Source organism: Zea mays, chromosome 4 (genome assembly GCF_902167145.1).
Source record: "Zea mays cultivar B73 chromosome 4, Zm-B73-REFERENCE-NAM-5.0, whole genome shotgun sequence".
In the NCBI taxonomy this organism is placed as follows: domain Eukaryota; kingdom Viridiplantae; phylum Streptophyta; class Magnoliopsida; order Poales; family Poaceae; genus Zea; species Zea mays.
The window spans coordinates 204,841,456-204,850,290 of record NC_050099.1 but is presented as its reverse complement, the minus strand read 5'-3'; the positions used below and the strand labels follow the sequence as shown (position 1 = coordinate 204,850,290).

General features: G+C 42.9%; 1 pseudogene; it reads right to left on the bottom strand.

Moving 5' to 3' along the window:
• Positions 1–6,398: 6,398 nt before the first annotated feature.
• LOC103655851 (uncharacterized) lies at positions 6,399–8,226 on the bottom strand (annotated as a pseudogene).
• Between the last annotated feature and the right edge of the window lie 609 nt (positions 8,227–8,835).

Below are 8,835 nucleotides of genomic sequence, written 5' to 3'. Positions count from 1 at the left end.
AAGATAAATGGGGCTACTTCAAATTATGAATGCGCTATTTGCAATATGTTGTCTCTACCATGATCGAGTTCAAGCATAACTGAAAAATCAGAAGCCAAAAACAGTGACACAAATCTTTTGAAGCTATATTTATCAGAGCAAGCTCCATTCAATTAGAATACACAAGACCCAATTCAAGGAAAACAAAGCCTACATCTGCAGATTAGCTTTGTCTTCATATCCATAAACTCCACAGGTCCAAGCAGCGTATACACTATGCCCAGTTGTCTCATCTGCCTATAGAAACAAGCGAGCGCCTGTCTGATGAGTCCTTGGCGTCACTGCAAATTAGGTCTTCTAGGCGCAAGTTACCGGCACCCAGCAAATACTTGAGGTTTGAGTAACCGGCAGACTCAGAGTGGTCTATCAATCTAGCGAAAGCGAGCACCCTGTTACTTGGACATGGCAGACACTGTTAGCGTGCAAAGAAAACAAAGTTGTTAACATCAAAGAGATAAAGCATATCCAAGGAAATGATTCAGATGTGCTACATAAAGCAAACTCTACTTTATAAGCTGACAAAGAAATTCACCATCAAAGATGGCATGTGTCTGCACTGCACATAGACAAGCAATACATAAACTATGCTTTGACTCAAGGATCAAGAAAAAAAATACAGGAAAGGTAATTATAATCACATAGAGAATGATCTTCTGTAGACAAGCTACTTTTAGGCTGCAACAAAAATAAGTAGCGCACTCCTTTAGTTCTATTCCAGCCAGTGTGAAACTGTACATTATATGCATGCTCAAAATTCATATAACAAATTAATAGCCATGCATGTTTCCTTCTTGGAACTGGACTGTGATAATGTCACCGTGTGTGAAGGAACATGTGACCAACCAACGCTGACATCAGAACTTGAGATCTCACCATACGTAATACCTATCATTTGTAATTTTTTATGTATTCTCCCCGGTAGTTCAATCTTCACTATACCACCAATGCAAAGGGTTGGGCGTGGACGCTTGAAGGTTTGCAGCACATTTTCCTATCACACCAAAAATAAAATGGCATTAGTAAAGTTGCCAAATCATTCGTTCAGTAAAACAAACCCGCGAGAGCAGCCAATTAAATATTAGTAAAAAGAAATGAAGTCCTGGGACACTTTACAAGATAGGCTGGAGCCTAACAGCAATACAACCACACATAATGGAGCAACAAGATACGGGAAAGAAGGTAGTGAATCTGCAATCCACAGACACATAATGAAGTGTTTTCTCCTACTGCCCATCCACCGACTCACCTCATCTTTAATTTTCTACAACACTCGAAAACACAATTTTAACTGCACACATGCACAGGCACCTAGTGATTTCACTATAGCCCTATTTCATTGGTAGTGCACATTTGATTATGAATTGCAACCCATCCGAAGAATCTCAGTTGTAACTGAGGGAAGATAAATACAATGCTTAGATATTCGGTACCAAGCCCCTTTTCTCTAGACTATTTGACCAGTGAGATACTCATACTAATGTTACAAAAAAGGCAGAAGGAGATTTGGCTATTAGCGTGCAAAGAAAACAAAGTTGTTAACATCAAAGAGATATCACATATCCAAGGAAATGATTCAGATGTGCTACATAAAGCACATATGCACAACGTGTAGCAGAAGATAAACTAAGATGAGTCAAACACAAACCTTCAAGAATTTGAAGCCGTGTCTCAAGCTGTTCGGTAGTAACATGGCACAAGGCCATGTATATCATACAAAATACAATTTATGAAAAGTAAAATTATTTCCACAGTTCACGTACCTTGAGTCGACTCTTAGTGCCATGGAGTTGTCCTCATCAACACCAAGGGCATCCTATCGGATAACAAGAGTAGCTTTTGCAGATAGAGACTGAGAGTTTTTTCCATTATGCTTTTGAGAAGCCTTCCCAATTGAGGATGCATGGTAGATGAGCCCATACTTGGGTGTAGAATGCTTTGTCTTTAGAGCTCTGAATAAATCCTGTAGAGAAACATAACCTTTAGTTCTTAGTGGAGAAAGCAAATTATAGCAGACAACATCAACAAATAAAGTTGCCGCACGCCATCAAGTAAAACCACTACAACACAACCAATTAAAAGAAATAAGTAACAAATATGAAATCCACATGATTTACAAGATGTTAGACAATTTTAGCAAACAACATAATTTGCTAATAGAAGCGACCCCAAAAGACATGCACCCAACTCCGACGCTCTTTCTTTGAGAGCAGTCATTGGCGCTTCTGGTTGTGGAGTAGTATAGGCTAGAACTCCTTTCTGACACAAAGGACCAAAAAATAAGAAAATTGGCTATATATAATTTGAATAGCCTTACAGGAAAACAATTAAGCGAAACCTTGAAAATCCTAGCCTGCGATTTCTCCAAACATATTCCCTGCTCACAGGCAACAAAGTAAATGTGTAACTTTTCAAAAAGAGATAGATAATAAACATGAGCCTAGGTGTGTTTGCTTGGGAGCCTATCAGCCACCGTCCAAACAACCCCTGAGAGCATGGACCTAATAATAGAGGTCATCAATATCCAAGCTTTCTAAAGATGCAGATATAAGAACATGTAGGAGACAACACAGACAAATAAGAAAGCTAGGTAGGAACATGCCATGTTAGAAAGGAACTAATGGTTTCAGAAATCAGACCTGAACTGCTGACCTGGGGAGTTCCTTCAGCGATGGGCATCTTGTTAGGCTCTCCATAGGTCGCACACGTGCTGGAGTAGATGAGAGTCCTCACATTGTGTGCATCCATGGCTTCTAGCATTGCTAGAGTGTTTGCAGTGATGTTGCGGTAGTACTTGTTCGAAGCGGTTTAAGAGAGTATTATGTGCAGACAGGGGACTGAAACTGATGTATTTGAAACAACAGCTGAACATTGGTGTCTGCTAGAATTTAAAAAGGAAGATAAAATGCTCACATTATGGCAGCCCCTTTAAACCATCTCTCATGAATTAAAATTAAGCCGAAGAATGAATCAAATAAGTAGCGGAATTACCTCACATTGATAACATCATCAACTCTTCTTGTCAGCTAGTGGCACAAAGAAGAGGATTCCCACAATCGCAATAGCCAAAAAACTAAATAACAAGAGACGTGCCTTCACTTTCAACAGTGGTCTCGGCAACGGGCTACAAGCACAAATATGTACTAACCAGCATGCAAGCTAATAGCCAAAGAAACAGAAGATATGCAATAATATGACAGGGTTAGCTCCAAAAAAATATTAAATATGTATAGAACAAAAATACTAATTTGGTCCGTATTTTCATCAGATGCTAAAACAATAATGGTTCATGGTTTAGAAACAGAAACCTGAAAAGGGTCAGTTATTTGAGATCTTAATATGGAATGAGATGAAATGATGATGATTCATTCTCAAGAACAAATGCCATAATAGTTCATAGATAGATATGGTCCATTGATTGGTTTCAGAAAAGACTCAACGACTGACGATGCATGAACACCTATGTATTAATCATATATTGAAGCAATTGCATTATAAGTAGATAAACAGGTGTGCCCAAAAATAGGACTCTTGTTGGGTGGAGCAGGTGGCTTCAGAACATTTCTTAAAGGCATGATTCCAGTGAAGGTGATGATTTGTGTTACCATATGCAATTATGACCATAGAGGTTGACCATATATTCTGCGTTTGTCTTGCTTCCTTATGCCAACCAAGGATTTAATCCACTCTGATGAGATACCCATGATACTCCCTCCTTCCCTTTCACTTACTCAAAGACCTAAGGCCAGTATGTTGCAGTGATTAGTTAACTATACATACAAGTCAAAAAAATCACTTTTGCTTAAAACTTAAATTAAAACAAAAGGCGGTGAGTATGATCACTCAACATCACAATTGCCGGAATTTAAAGCAGTGTTAAGAGCCTAACAAACTTGGAGTAACAATCAAACAAGAATAAGCAAGGAATGAGCTGTACAGTTTTGCCAAGACCCATCTCGTTAGCCAAAATATCGTTCAGCTTATTGTACAAAGAAAGCATCCACTATAAACCCACCTGCATCGCAGCTCACCTGCGTGTTCGAGAAAAAAAACCCACCTCCATAACCAACAAAAATGAATAATAAGATCTCCTATGACAGAACATAACTACATTGAAAATGAATATATTACATCAGCTAAAAGTAGATATCCTACCAGTTGGTATTCCCTTAAGGTTCCTGCTCGAAACAGTGATGTCTGCTTAGCACCTCTCTCACTCGTAGCATGGGCTAAAGTATAGCACCTGAAAGTATCATCAACATCAACGTAATCTTTAGTCGCAAGCAAGTTCGGGTAGGCTAGAGTTGAAACCCAACAAGAAGTCACCAAAAAGATAAAGAGAAAGAACAAATTCTTGAAGAATGGATTCAACAGCAACTACCAATGTCTGGACAAAATCATCACCTCCAGTGCCAATTTCTGTTAAACCTCTATCTGTGGGGTAGGAATTTACCTATGACACAAAAAACTTCATAGCTCTGCTTACAAAAGACACATGCGCCCACTTTTTTTGAAACATCAAGCATAAATTGATAGGTTTCTGAATATTCCGTCAAATGAGTAAGGTATATGCCCGTGCTTTACTACGGAATCAATATAATAAAATACATTGATATTGATATATAAAAATATTAGTTGTTAGTCTATACTTTTATTATCATCATTACAATGTCGGTCAAACACATAGGAATGCATTCCTCTGACGCAAGAGTTGAGGCAACAATGGAGTATCAGACATAATTATATCAGGGAACGAGATATACCACCTTCAATCTATTTTGCCGGTTCCATTGAAATGCCATTCAAAATTCTCTTGTTTACATTACGCAAAAATTATAGATATGTCATGAGACATAAGAACATTAAATGAAAAATATACTAATATCATTTCTAAGTGATATATTTACACACTTAGATGTATGTTAGTAGCCAAAAGATTAACAGATACTTTTACATGTAAAACTTTGTCAAAATTCACTTTAGTATACACCCAAAAGGTTATTAGAACAGCTAGGTAGTTTCAAATCATGCAAAGCGACATTTAAGACATATATGAAAGGGGACAGGTAACCAACACCTTAAAAATAATTTATATTCTTTAGCTGAAATAGAGCACATGAATCAGGGATGAAAATGGTCAATAATGATTTATATACGCAGACAATTCATGCACAACATTCAGACGTTACTATGATATGTTTCGGCAAACATGGTGTGGTAGTTACCGAGCTAAACAAGGTAGAACTGTTTATAATCAGCACAAACAATTTGAGATATTCTAAACGAAGTAGAAGTGTTTGTAATCAGCACAAACAATTTAAGATATTCTGCATTGTATACTACCAACTTTACTCCATATTTATCCTTCAATCGGTAATTAACTTTGAAGGCTATATACAATATTATAGAAATAAATAAAATGCAGAATTGTCTACGTATATAAATCATTATTGACAAGGAGATCATGATCTATGCAAACATGGTGTGGCCATACTTTACTCCATGAATTTAAAGTTAAATACAGCTCACTACAAGGAGATCATGATCTATGTAAGGCTATAAATGAAATGGCAGGATCAAGAATGCAGGAAGAACAAACAGATGAAGAACCCAATAGGAAAGATCCAAAATTTCAGGTTGCAGAATTTTGCGATCAGATTCTATATGCACGTCCACAAAAAAAACACATAGGGATGTGCTTCTACTGATTTACACACATTAGTGTAAAAAATCACTTTAGTATACAACCAAAAGGCAACCTGCGTTGTTCACAGAAATTGTGAGAGAGGTACAATATAAAGAAGAAAAGATGACAACAGCATACAGGCTTTGAAAATGAAGTAATGGATGCATAGCCTACGTTTTCCATTCTAGATTTGTAGAACCGCAGCTACTAATCAGGCTCCAAGGTAAACTGGATTTGGCAACTCATGCAGTGCAATTTCAAAAGGATCCTAATTTCAGCAGCAGAACATTCAGGATAAAAAACATCACCTTTTCAAGCTTTTCCTTTATTTTTATTTCTTTCTCCGCAAGGCACTTGTGCTCCGATTCGACTTCAGATTTCAACGTGTTCATCTTCAGATTGTTCTCTACAACTCTTTGATCCCTTTCTTTCTCCTTTGTGTTCAGAATGCCCTCGTTCTCGAGTACTAATTGCAAGATGTTGATGCACATTAATGTGCTTATAACATTTGAACTAAGAACTAATTGAATAGTACTTGAGCAATGTTAAAAATATATTAACCTTTCAATTGCCACTCAGCAGCTTTATTGCGAAGTGCCTTTATCTCCAAATTTTGATCACCAATCTTCTCTTTGTGTTCTTTAACATCCTTCTCAGAAGCTTTAGCAACAGCGCCCTAACATGAACAAGATATTTGTACAGTCATTGTTATACCAATTTGACCCAAGCGTGCAATCAACAGGGGGGATCTCACATGAAGGAAAGCTTGCTGATATTCATACTTTTTCATGTACGGCAGAAATTTTAGAGAGATGCGGATGGCGGAGCGGTGGCCGCGGCGGTGCGTGTAGGGGAAGGCAGACGTGTCAGACGAGATCCTGATGGCCGGGAGCCCCGTGCACGCTGTGGACATGTTGGACTCGCGCACCTCGCGGTCCAGCCACACGTAGCCCCGCATGGCGCCGCGCGGGCGCCACCACACCTTGATGTACTCCTTACGCTTGTCCCATAACCGCGACCGCGACAACGCCGCGATGTCAAACACTTCGTGCTGCAGCGTTGTCGACGTGGACCCAGCCACGGCGGAAGGGGGCAGCTACTTCTCCGCCACCACCGTGAGGTTGGCAGACATCCGGGAGACCGAGACGGTGTCAGGCGCGCAGTTGGAGGCGGCCGACGATGCCGAGGTGAGGAGGAGGTGCAGCATGTAGAAGAAGTAGAGGGCGGTGAGGGGGAGGAGAAGCAGGAGGAGGAAGCGGAGGAAGGAGGCGGTGAGCATCTCCTTCCCGCCCCTCCCTTCATCATCCCCGTCACCGTGGCTGCTGCTCCTCACGAGCTCACCCTCACCGTGTCGAACGAGCCCCTCGGCACCGCCGTCCACTGCTTAGCCGGCCGAGCCGCGAGGCGCCCGATTTCGCCGGCGGAATCAGAATCGGTGGGGTTTCGCGGGGGCGAGAGGCTCACACGGGCTGCGCATTCCCTCCGCGTGTTACTCCGCGCCGCCGCCTGCTGCCCTCTCTCTCCTCAGCTCGGGTTCTCTCCTATCGGTCGGCGCTTTGGGTGGGAGAGCGGTGCGGTGGGTGGGTCGGCGAGCGGTTCTCTCCAGAGAGTGCTCCGCTCGCGCACGTCGCACGACCGACGCTGCGGCTCGTATGCCTCGTCGGTGCGCAAGCAGAGCTAGGGTTTCGGCTGGGAGTCCATGGTGGGGCGGGCGGTTGGTGCGGGGTGGGGAGGGGGAGGGGGCGGGCATGGCTAGATCATGGACAAGGAAGGGGCGCGTGCGGCTAGATGGCATAGGCAATAGAAACGAACGATCCAGATAGATGGGAGGCAGAACGAGGGGAGGCAGACTACTATTGCTTACTTAATAAGTAGTAGAGATTAAGAGAGCAATAGTTGTCTGCCTCTGACATGTTCTGCCATCAGTGTGTTCTGCCATCTACCTGACCCCCCACCGTACATGCTTGCGTAAATATTTGAAATTCCCACCCAGTCGCCTTCTCCCTATCCGGCAAAAGTAACACACGAACGTGAGGGTTGAACATGGCTATTTCAGCCACCAAACACAATACAGTTCAACAACGGAGTTCTTATTCATAAAACTGAGCTAACGCTTATAAGCCGCTCTATGCCTCCTTTACTAGCCGGTACGGTACTAAGTTTTTTGCAATACAATGCAACAACACAGCAGTGCAAGCGTCCTGGGCTAAATTTTTAATGCGCCCCATACTCCAGCTATGTTTGGGGCGGCCCATATACTCCAGCGACGATAGCGGTCTTCATTTGCAACCTCCGTATCCGCGACGCCCTTCCCAACCGCTCTTCACCGAGTCAGTTCCCCTTTCAATCCCCTCCCGCACTTTACCGATAACAGAGACGTCCGTGAGCTCCCCTTTCTCCTTCCTGCATCGGGAGCCGGCAGGCCTCGTCCACTCCCTTCCTCCATCGGTGCGGCATCGGCGAGTTTGCTTACAGGCTATCTCAGCCGAGCCTGTCTCGTCCATGCCGCCTTCCCTTTCTCGTCCCAAACCCTAGCCCTAGCGCCGGTGAAAGGGAAGTAGGGTCAAACCTTTTCCTAAATAATTTTGGTGGTTGAATTTCCCAACACAAATAATTGGACTAACTAGTTTGCTCTAGATCATACATTCTACAGGTGCCAAAGGTTCAACACAAACCAATCAAAAGAACAAGTTAGGCTTCAAAAGAAAGGAGCAAAAAGGAAACCGAAGTGTGCCCTGGTCTGGCGCACCGGACTGTCCGGTGTGCCACCGGACAGTGTCCGGTGCACCAGGGTGAATCAGCTCAAACTGCTCAGCTTCGGGTTTCCCAGGTGCAGCTCCACTATAATTCATCGGATTGTCTGGTGTGCCACCGGACTGTCCGGTGCTCCAGCGGAGCAATGACTATCTGCGCGCAACGGTCGACTCTGCAAAGTGAATAGTGCAATTCAGATGTCAGAGCAGCGGTCAGAGGGGCACCGGACTGTCTGGTGTGACACCAGACTGTTCGGTGCCACATGAGGACAAAGCCTCGAACGGTCGACCAGCTCCAGGGCCTAACGACAAGATGATGTGGTGGCGCACCGGACACTGTCCGGTGGCGCACCGAACACT